Here is an 11,157-nt window from a genome sequence, read left to right on the forward strand (position 1 = left end):
TGTTAGGAAGTCTAAGGGTGGAGCATAGTATATAGGAGGTATGGACCATCTCCTGGCAGGCTGCGCAGAGGGATGCGTTTCTATGTGTTCATATATGTATGTACAACCCCTATTGGTCTGCGCAACAGACCATTTGTGTGGTATTGATCGTAAACCTATAATGCAATACGCTGAATGCGCTTGTCAGACCTGAAAATGTCTAAATTTGACTCCGATATCCTCTATTAAATGAAATTGAGTTCTAACAGGGTGGAAAAATATTAATAGCTGTATGATGCGAGGTAACCTGCCTGAGAAAAGATCATTATATGCCTCGAGGGCCTGTCCTTTGTTACAGCAAGCCTATAGAAATATGATTTCATAAGGACCATATTCTGACCTAAGGGGAAATGTGCATTAACCTATTTCAACAGGAGATTTAATCCTCTACACACACGATTAAGAAATGATCACTGTTTACATTAATGCAATGTACACCGCACTATACAAATCACAATGAAACACTCAGTATTACCCTTATGCACTGCACATATGTAAATTCATTGAGTTTAGAAAGATTCTTATATCATATACATATAAAAACCTATCAGATGATAAATTATTGGTTTATGACAATTTATAAGTAGATAAACCTGCTCTCATATCAACATCTACCATTGTTGTACAGTTATTGGGGGCAGGAGAAATAGCTCTCCAATAAGCGTGGAAATTTGATCCGGGTCTTTAGGAGGGAAGAAATATGAAATGAGAAGCTGTCATATCGAATCAGCTCGCTCGACTGCACATTTACCTGAGTCAAAAGAAAAGAGGCAGAGTACATACCATTTTGGCGGAGAGTCTAACACAAGGAACCACCAAGTTTGTTAAATCTACAAGGACCTATTATGATTCCGACAAGTATATTGATTCCACACCACTAAATTGATCAGATTCCTTTGTTAAGATACTGACTGAACCTACGGTACCATCGATAGCACGTCTGGAGGCAAACTGAAGCAAGGCTGCGTCCTGACCAGGACTGACGCCACATTGATATAGCGATGGGAAGAGTAGGGGTAGAATATAGAATCCTGGTGAACTACGTTGACTCGCTGTGCATATCTTTCTGGAATGTTTGTACCTATTATATCTGAGAAGGACGAGACTTATTTACTTGGATATTTATTTCTATTGGATGAAATCATATCCATGAGATTGACTGTAACTATAACTTTACCGTTAAACAAATTAAATTTGACAGGAATATGATGAAAAAAATTGTTCAATCAACTCTGAAGGTACACAACCTTACTTTGTTATCGTACAACTTCCAACGAATTGAATAACCGTTTTGACCGGCTACGATAAATTATATTCTCGTTGAAAAGCTTTCTGTTGTATTATTTTTCACAAACCACAAGTAACTTTATCACACGCGTAAGTTTACATAATATCTGCTGCTTCGTATATTAATAACCGGGCAAATAAAGTGTTCACATTCTACGAATGCATCTCTCGGCAATCACACAACATTCACCAAATTTTTCGTCGAGCAACGCTGAACGTAAGAATCAGCGAATTGTACCTCCTTCTAAACTCTCGTAGACGACGAACCGATCGTATCCGCGATATATCCCTCGATGAAAGGGAAAAAACTGTTTGTCAGCAGCGGCCACGAGGTATTAACTTAAGAAGCTTTCCCGGCTGTATCAATTCTCTCGCGAACCTCCCATTGTTCGTGGATTTCTCCGCATTCATCCTCGAACGGATGGATTTCGTATTGCTCGGAAACTCGTCCTCGTGGTAGCGAGACGTCGTTTCTCGACGCGATCGCCGATGTCGGTACGGCCCGCCGCTCGTTGCGTTGTTATTCGCTTTCCCGTTGCCGAGGCGCATCTCTTCTCCCGTCGTTCTCCACGCCGCTGCCATTCTCCGGACCGACCGGGCGAAACAGCGGAAATCTTTACGTCGATATTATATCGATTGTCGGGATTTTTCAAATCCCAACGGCCCTCGAAATATTTCCCGCTGCCGGTGCTGCCATCTATCGCGCGCACAGCGTCAGCCTTGCGCCCGAAGTTAAGCGGAAAATCTGACTTGCCGATCGCGCGTTTTCACGAACGTGAGAGATAAAGAATTTTTACAAAATATATGCGCGCACGCGCACACTGTAAATATACATATAAATTTTTCACAAGCAAGGAGAAATTATAGCGTATAGTATATGCAGATATAAACGATAATATAACGCCACTTCCCGGACAACGTAACGTCTAAAATCAGGACACACAAAACATCAGAAAGATATCTTTAAGACGTCCTAAAAACGTCCTCGATTTTAGACGTTATATTGTCTGGATTACTAAATTCGTCAGGAAAATCACGCGAATTTATCTCTGCCTCTTCGACGAAAGAAAAAAAAAAAAAAAAAGAAAACTCCGCGTTTTTCCCCTTCGAACTTATTCACACACGGGGGAGAAGGTACCCGCGAATCGAGAAGATTAGAATTAAGATTTAACGAAGCTCATATCCCCCTTCCCACAGCGAGGGGAGGAGGAGAGGACTCGCATCGTGCTCGTCATCGACATCCTGATAGTTCGCCGCGCGCGGAGAAGCGCGTCACTTTCAACTTTTAATTATATGTTAGCGCCGGCGCGTCTCGAATAATTACAACGACGAACGTCATTAGGTAAGTATAGAACGAGGGGGCAAGAACGTGGAGGCGCATAAGGCGCAAATTAAAATTATTATATTCGCACCATGCCTCCAGTGATTAGACTCGCGGGGTTGCTCGCCGCGTACTAACGAATTACGAACGGTTATCTTTGTGTGTGTACGTTTTCCGCCGACCACCAACACACCATCGTGTTTTATCATTAATAATCTTAACCCTCGCGACTGGAAATATATTAACCTTTTCCGTTTCAGCGATCCCGGCCAACGGGTTCGGCGTGTTCCTTAACGATCGGCCATCGGGAGTTCATCACGATTAACTTCCTTATTTCGTAACTTGTAACAAGAATCTCGTCATCGTTAACGCATCGTTGCGCAGCTATTTCGTCATTTTGTCTGCGCAAAGATTTGTAACGCGTGCGTTAAAAGCTACAGAATAAGGACGCAGAATCGTCGTACGTGTTTTATCATTCAAGTTAATTTTACTACTCTGGTTTTCGTAGCGTTACTGTAAGGGAAATGAACAGTTTAATAAATAGAATAAGTAAGTAGTAGTAAAGAAAATATATAGAAATGAAAGATTTGTATAATGAAAATATCGATAAGAAAATTGATTAAATGAAAAGCAATGTAAATTTAAGGATATGCGGTATAGATTAGGGGAGACCGGGACAAGTCGGTTAAAGGGGTGAAAGTTGGCTGATCGATTGTTTTTGCTACTTTCTAACAGATTATAGAATCGAGCAAGCAGAGATTCAAAATATGTCAAAGACGGTTATGAAATCTCTACTTCCTCGATTTTGTTAGAAAATAGCAAAGATAATCAATTAGTCAACTTACTCTGGTTTCCCCTACATACAGAAAATTATATATAATACTATAATATTATAGTATTAGAGTATATGAGAGTGTATAGAGGAATGAGTAAGGTCAAAACTATAAACCAAGTCCCCTTCTTGTCTAAAAACTGAACTAACAAATATACAGAGTATACCGGTATAAGGAGAACACCTCTAAATATCTCCTTTGTTTTTAACGATGAGAAATATTTAAAGCGCACAATTTGAATAATTTCGAAAATAAAATATCGTGGAATTTTTTGTGATCACTTTTCGACTTCTTAAGGTCCCCATATTTAAACTCCCAAGATATCTAGGTATTCTTCTTATGCTAGGACACCCGTGTGTGTGTACATTTATCAAATTATTGGTTACATCAGATTATTGCGTTCCTCTCAAAAGCTCGCGTCTTGACGCCAGGACATAACGCACGAAATATTCGGCCGGTCGACGCGGAATCCGCGGGCCGAATAAAATCGCGTCTCGTCCAGCGTGAAATCGCCCCGTCCATTTCGCGTGGTCGGCGACGTAGTCTCGAGAATCCGAAGGATACGCCCGCCGAAATACCGCGAAGGCACGAGGGACGTTCGACAAGATATTAAGATCTGGCGAAGCGTGCGCGCCGTGGTGTGTATCCCGCGCGAGAATTCCCGCGTCCGTTCGCGCGAAAAACCTCCCGCCGGCGGCTTTTCCCACCAGGCGATGATATTAAAATTCACACTCCTGTGACTTCCAATTCTAAGCACAAAGAATTTGCATCGCGGCGGCGGCTTCCGGTCACCGCCGATATCCGGGTTCGGTATCGAGACACGTGCGAAGCAACATCGGCGAATATGCGATCCTCGAATTCGCAAGCGTCGTGTCGGCGAACGGCGATCATCGTTTGTGAAACGTGACACTTTGCGACCGTCCTTACAAAAGCTCCTCTCTCCACCCCCCTCCCCTCCCCTTGCAACAGAAGCTTCGTGACCCGAGGAAAACTGAAGATCCTCGGCACATACGTCTTCATGGATCAAATTCCAGTCCGAGTTCTGCCACGAATTATATTTGGGGTACCCGTAAGTAATTGTCGCTTTTTGATGCTTATACAAAATTTTATTTAACATTTAGTATATCAACATTTAGATTAATCAAGCAAAGCGATCTACAGTCAAGCTGTGTACAATAATATTCAGCAGTTATGGTTTCATTGGGATTCAAAACCTCATACAGTGGATATTTATTCAATCTGAGAAAAACGACATTACTTATGGGTATCCCTAAGACCGTCTGTTTCCACCGTAATGATTTTAATTTAATCGACCATTGACTCTAGGGAATCGCCCAATCGCATTGGCCAGTTAGCTGAACTGATCAATGCGATCTGGTCAATTGTCCGCTGAGTTAATTGTCGATTAGATTTAAATCACGATGGTAGAAACGGACATAAGGCCCGGTGCTCCAAACTTCGATTAAGCTAAGCTTAACTAACAGGATTACCAATTGAAATTCCTGTCGCTGAAGAAATTGAGAGGAGTTTGGAAAACGTACGTTTCGTCAAAGATCTTAGGTTCCCTGAAAATCAAGGCAAAATTGACTTTTTGACATTGAGGACGAAGCGAATGTTACGCACGATGTCCGAGTGCCGAGACGCGCAAGAACGGACGTATTAATTAATGCCCGATTTCACCAACGTCGACGAAACCCTAACCCTTATCTTTGTCCGAAGGGAGGTTAAACTCAGGTTGAGGTTTAATCGATGCTGGTGAAATCGAGCATTAAGAATTCAGTTTACCGTTGAGACAGATAGCCGAGAGAGCGTAACACAGTAAAGAATTTTGTGTTGAAAACGGTCCACTGAAATTTCGTGTTACTTTGTCAACGTAGGTCGACAAGCTGAATCTGTTAATTTAACATTATATTTGTGTATTTTTTAACACATTCCCAATGTTAGAGTAACACAAAATTTCAGTGGGCGAGTACAATTTTTTTACTATGTATATACGGAGGAATCAACCTAAACGGTAAAAAAACATTTTGCACTCGTGAAAAAATCGATACCTGTTAAAACTTTTGTGTTAAATTTTCCACATGCCCATGCGTTAATTTAACATATTATGTTTATGTTACCCCAGTATTTTGCGTCGAGTCGACATTCAACATGTGTAAGTGTTAAAATAATACATTTTACACTTTGATATCGATTAATGCATTAATTACGCGTGAATTTTTGACACAATATTCGCATTACTTTTCAACATATATTCATCCGGCATGAAATTAACACGCAGACTCGTGTGGGCCGTTCAGAACGCGTGAAATATGTTAGATTTGGCAGAAAATTCTTCACTGTGCAGGACGACACTGTCCGTCGCAGCCGCGCCGAACAGGTTCAAAATCACCGCGGATAAGGACGGCTGCGGGATGCAACGCGGTCGATAACCGCGAGAAATCGAGAGAGAGCGCGGTGTCGTTACCGCCACCGACGTTCGAATCGAGAAGCGGCTATCGGCGCGACACGCCGATAAACGGCCGTTCGTTTATCAACGAGCGATCCGCGACGTGTTTCCGCGATAAGCGAGTCGCAAATAGCCGGTGGGCGTGCAAGAAGAATCAACAACGTTCGGTGTCGCCGCTTCGAGATAGGTCTGCCCATCGGTGAACTTCAAAGACGTGCCACCACGTGCAATATTTTAATAATGATAACAATAATACGGCGCGCGGCGCACGTGGTGCGCCACGCGCGGCCGGTAACGCGCGCGCAATTGGTCGGCTCGCCGAGGGCAAGGCATTACGCGGTGGGACGCGGGGGGACGAGAATTGACGGCTGCACACGCTGAATGCACTCCAGCGGCTCCTTTTTTGCCGCGTGAGATACGCGCGCAACGGGATCGTCGAGAACGCGCGCTTTGAAACCGTCGTCGCTTCGTGGAGGACCATCGAAATGATTTGCTCATCCGAAGCCACTCGAACGATGCCTGTGATTCTCCTCAATGCCTCCACCTTTCACATCTCGTGTCCTCCTCCTCCTCCTCCTTCTTCTTCTTCTCCTCTTCCTGTTCTCCTTTCTTTTTTTCTTCAGCCGATTCTCTCGATATATACGCGCGATCGGCCTCTCATCACCTGTCACCGCGAAGTGGGATGCGATTTTTTTACTCGTTCCATTTAAACGACATCGCGCGCGGGAATTATCGACATGATCGGCATTATTCGATAAAGATCAACCGCAATCGAGTCTCGTTACTTGTTCTTTTATCTGCGACGATAAAGTTCCTATGCGGAAATAATTATCTCAAACCTCGAACCACAAGGTTGAAGTCGGGATGTGACACCGTGGGCTCGTTTATTTTACAGCGTGGTTTCTGTTCTTAAAGAATGTTTCATATTACCCACTTTGTACGTGAATTATATGAAAAATGAATAAAACAGAGCACGAGGCCGAATCCAACACCACACTTTCCTGGATACGTTGAAGATTCACCTTGTTGTTAGAGGTTTAAATCAATGACAGATATACACCCGTGTATAAACAAGTATATTATAATGTTCTTGGAAATTTTTCGTTTCTTGAATTGAGTGCAAATGATACTTGCGTCAGCACAAATTCAATCAAATCGGGACTAAAAATCTTCTAAGAAGATTACATTATATAATATCGCTTGTACATGTACGAGAATATTTCCATCATTGATTTAAGATTACATTTTTCCCCGTGTGCGCAGAAAAAAGAGGGCCTGTTAATTCAGAATAAAAATTCAGGCGTCGGAGGGTTAAAAGGATTAAAAGCGAGAACACAGCCTACGGCCAGCCGGTCGCTCCCGATCGCAGGGGCCGTTTATCGGCGAGCGATTAAGATTCTTTCAAAAAACGAGAGACGCGGGCGAGCAAGCGAGCGATGTGTCGAGAGAAGAAAAGCACATCGGCGGACGAAAAGGAATCTTAAAGGCCATCCGGCGATGTACCTCTCTATGCAGCCGCTGACACGCCGACTTTTTGTGATCGGCGACGACGACGACAACCACGACGACGATGTACTCTCCTCCGAGTCGAATCCTCGAAGAAACCGCGAGTTTCTCCTCTATCGTCTCTCCGGTGTTTTATGTTCGACACCGACCGGCAATCATCGACCGAAAGTTAGAATAAAATTACCATATTAAGTGACGGAGAGAAGGTGGCATTTGCGTGGCTAATTAAACGCGACATTAATAATATTGTAATATAATGGCTGTAATATATAATCAGATTATATCGGGACATACAATTATCGCGGGTCCGCGATGCAAATTCAACGAATTTGGAACGAGCGATTGTTTCGTTGCGACATTAGTCCCCGGATTATTTGAAACAACCGTATATTAATTATCCGAATGGAAATTTGCATACCCATTAATTCTTATTAGTACGCCGACTTTTGCATAATATAATCTTTAATATAGCCTAATTACAGAGGTTTTTTTTTAGATTTAGTATACACGTTAGTTTCATTTATTTGATACAAATAATATAATTTAACATCAAATATTTTGTTCGAATGAGAATTATCTCACTAAACTATGTCGTTTGATAACAAAAAATCAATACTATTTTGAGAAAATAATTTGGTTCTCGATAAAACATTTCATTATTTATTAAATATCGCTGCACTAAAACTAAGAAGATTTTTCTTGATATTTGTCTATTAAAGTGTTTTCTTCAAATAATTGGTCGCATGTGACAACCGTCGTAATGTTTGTATGAAAAAATACAAAAGATAAGTGTCATTTGACGTAAAGACATTTACTGTTTGAGAAACCAAACAATCCTGTTTGTTGAATCAAATGTTTATTTGCTTGCTCCATTCTTTCAAAAGAAAACAAGTTTGTATCAATTAAAGAAATTCTATCAAATGCAAAGGAAGCTTCTTCTCTGTGTAGACTGTCATATATCAGTCCAATTAGAGACTATCGCCTAAGCCGGACTTGATTAAGGGTTCTCGTAAAAAGTTATCGTAACTCAATTGCGAACATTATCGCGACGTTTCCATGCACACACGGGGATCGTAGGAAGAAAAACGCTCCAGCATAGCTGGAGGTCAAGACACTGTGCTCGAATGACCGAACTACCACGAAGACAGAACGGACGGATACCGACGATCGGGGGAGTAAAAGAGAAACGGAATGACACGGAAAGAGAGAGAGAGAACACTCGTGTGAAGAGGAGAGCAGAGTTGGAGGCGTATAGGTAAGTCGGACCTCGGCGCAGGTACGGCGGTACTTTCGGAAGAAAAGAAGAGAAAGAGCGGCGGCAAAGGTACAGTGCCGTACTAAGATTCACGTTTGCGCTGCTGCCGGTTGGTTCTTTACATAGACTCCGACAGCTCCGAGAGAGGCGAGCGACAAAAGATAGCGGCTGCTTTGTAAAACGCAAACGTCAGTAAAAACCGACTGGACTCGGGCACATTCTTGGAAAGAGACGGACGAGACATGGTCTTATCGAAATTTCAGTAACTCACCACATCGACTTTTCACGTGCGGATAGCAGAACGATACCACCAATTAACTTCTTCCTTATACCCTGAGAAGAAAAATCTCCTTTCCTACCGGACATTCGTCCCACGTTGCGAGATATAATATCTTCGCCGTGACCTTCCTACCAGTTCCGTGGGAGTACGGCCCTGGGGTGATGCGAGGCGAGGGGAGGACAGAGAAGACGGCGGAGAAGAGCGCGCGAGCGAGAGGCAGAGGAGAAAGGCGGAGAAAAGAAACGGATATAAAAAAGGGAGACGGAAGACGTAGGCCTCGGCGGCTGGCGGCACCGCTTGATGTACGCCGGGTCCGTAATTACAGGTTTTCGGAACGCCTCGCTCGGCGAGCCGCGCGCCGTTCGAGAGAGTCTCGGGGCCCTTCCCTCGTCACGCGCGGTCTAACGGGTGTCCGGAGTCCACGCCGAGGGTCCGGAGCGCGCGCGCGCGACGCACGGTTCGTTCGTCAAGACCCGACGGAAGGAACGACGACGACGACGGGCGGTCGATGAAAGCGTGTTCTTCGAAGCACTTGAAATTCTAATTATAGCGCGGCGCTTTGCAGCGCGAGATGAAAAGCTGGGTCGAAAAGTCCGGATTTTTATTCCCCCCTGCCCACCGCTCGTTCAGCGGCGAGCAGCGGTGTTCGGCTCCGGATCGCGAGGAGAGCGCTGTCTTTGCGTGCGATCACCGCACGATCGATGTCGCGTTTGAAAAATTCCGCGGGCGAGCGCCCTCGCGAGATCCGGCGAGCCGAGAGCGATTGATCGATCGACGGATCGGCCGCGATACAGCCGGGCCTACGTGGAAGGATCCCTGTGATACAATGTATACACACAGCGCCGTCGGGATGAGGAGTCGATTGGATTACAACCGGCACTTTTTCCCCAAACTCCAGCGCGACGTAGGGAAGACGGATCCGTGGGAGATAGCGGCAGCCCCGAAACAGAGACGTTTCTCAGAAGGACCCGGCGCGCGCAGGTACAAGTTTTCCGTCTTTCCCTTTGAATCGGGAGGCCGATCCGACAAACTGAAAATTCGATTCATCGCGGCGATATGGGCCGGCGTCAACCATCACTGCGGTATACGCGTCCGTCGCTACCACTCGGACAATGTCGGCAATAACAAACGATCCCCGAACGCGGTTACAGAGAGACAGAGAGAGAAAGTGTTTCTTATTATGCGTTACGGAATCAAGCGCGATATATTTAAAAAGAAAAAATAATATAAATTATAATTGCATCAGACTTTTATTTCGCCCTCCGAGTAGCGATGTACTTTCACTACCTTCGGAGTGGCAACCAGGGTCACTTGTGTCTTCCTCGATTTTTCTCCTCTTGAACTGCTCGAAAAAATCGACAAAAATTATCGGAGCTTCCTTTACTCTTTTACTTGAAGGCCACACAGTTGTTTTGTCGACAATAAATTGCTGAATATTTTATTTTTAATGATTTTATCTTGAGAAACGAACACTTACGATGGCCCGAACACTAATGACCCTGGTTGCCACTCGGAGGGTTAAAAATAGATTTATAATGAAAAACTCAAATTATTTTGAGAAATTAGAGAGAGAGAGAGAGAGAGAAAGAGACCGTCGTTTTTACTCACGACGGTTGAATACGTCACAACCGCCGCACGAGAAACACTTCTCCTCGAAATTTCCCCGTGTTTTTCGGGTCACCCTGTATCAGGATGTCATCGAACCTTCCGCAATCGATTCGAGACCGTATGAGCACTCGCGAGAAGACCGATCGACCGCTTACTATTGCCCCATATACAGTGTGTAAAGCCGCCGCCGAGAGAGCGTCGTGGTGGACGCACCGTCGCCGCGCCGCGGCGCGCTTAACGGGTGTTAAATAATTACGCGGACAGTTTATCGCGAAGGGAGAACCGGTGGCGCGGCATGATTCCTTTACGGCCCTGGGCGATCCGAGGCTTCTCAAACGAGGAAAGCATACACACGGCTCCCATTCAGCTAACCCTTTCAGCTCAACCCTCTCCTCCGCTGCCCCTCGTGCCCCCGCGCTCGCGAGAGAGATCCTCCCTTCTTTCTTCTCTCCTCTCCCCCGTTCCTCGCTCCTCTCTTCTCTATCCGGAGGTCCCTTCGGCTCGTCTGTGGAGAGCAACGTCGGCGAAATCTCTTTTACGCGCCCGAGTACGGACGTGTCCGAGACCCCCCCCCCCCCC

The 11,157-nt window shown here is 44.7% G+C and overlaps 1 protein-coding gene across 5 annotated transcripts in view; it reads right to left on the reverse strand.

The window, feature by feature from the left end:
* LOC106743662 (axin) overlaps nucleotides 1-11,157 on the reverse strand; it is a 33,301-nt gene that overhangs the window by 6,466 nt on the left and 15,678 nt on the right. Inside the window, exon 1 of one of the 5 annotated variants that reach the window (XM_014617723.1) lies at nucleotides 1,565-1,901. The exons of 3 other annotated variants lie outside the window; for them this stretch is intronic. The gene's annotated coding sequence lies outside the window, so the exon portion shown is untranslated. Of the gene's footprint in view, nucleotides 1-1,516; nucleotides 1,545-1,564; nucleotides 1,902-11,157 lie in introns of those variants that run through there. One more of the 5 variants, XM_014617725.1, reaches the window with a different exon arrangement.

Source organism: Dinoponera quadriceps, unplaced genomic scaffold (genome assembly GCF_001313825.1).
Source record: "Dinoponera quadriceps isolate SergipeBrazil2010 unplaced genomic scaffold, ASM131382v1 scaffold1115, whole genome shotgun sequence".
NCBI lineage: Eukaryota > Metazoa > Arthropoda > Insecta > Hymenoptera > Formicidae > Dinoponera > Dinoponera quadriceps.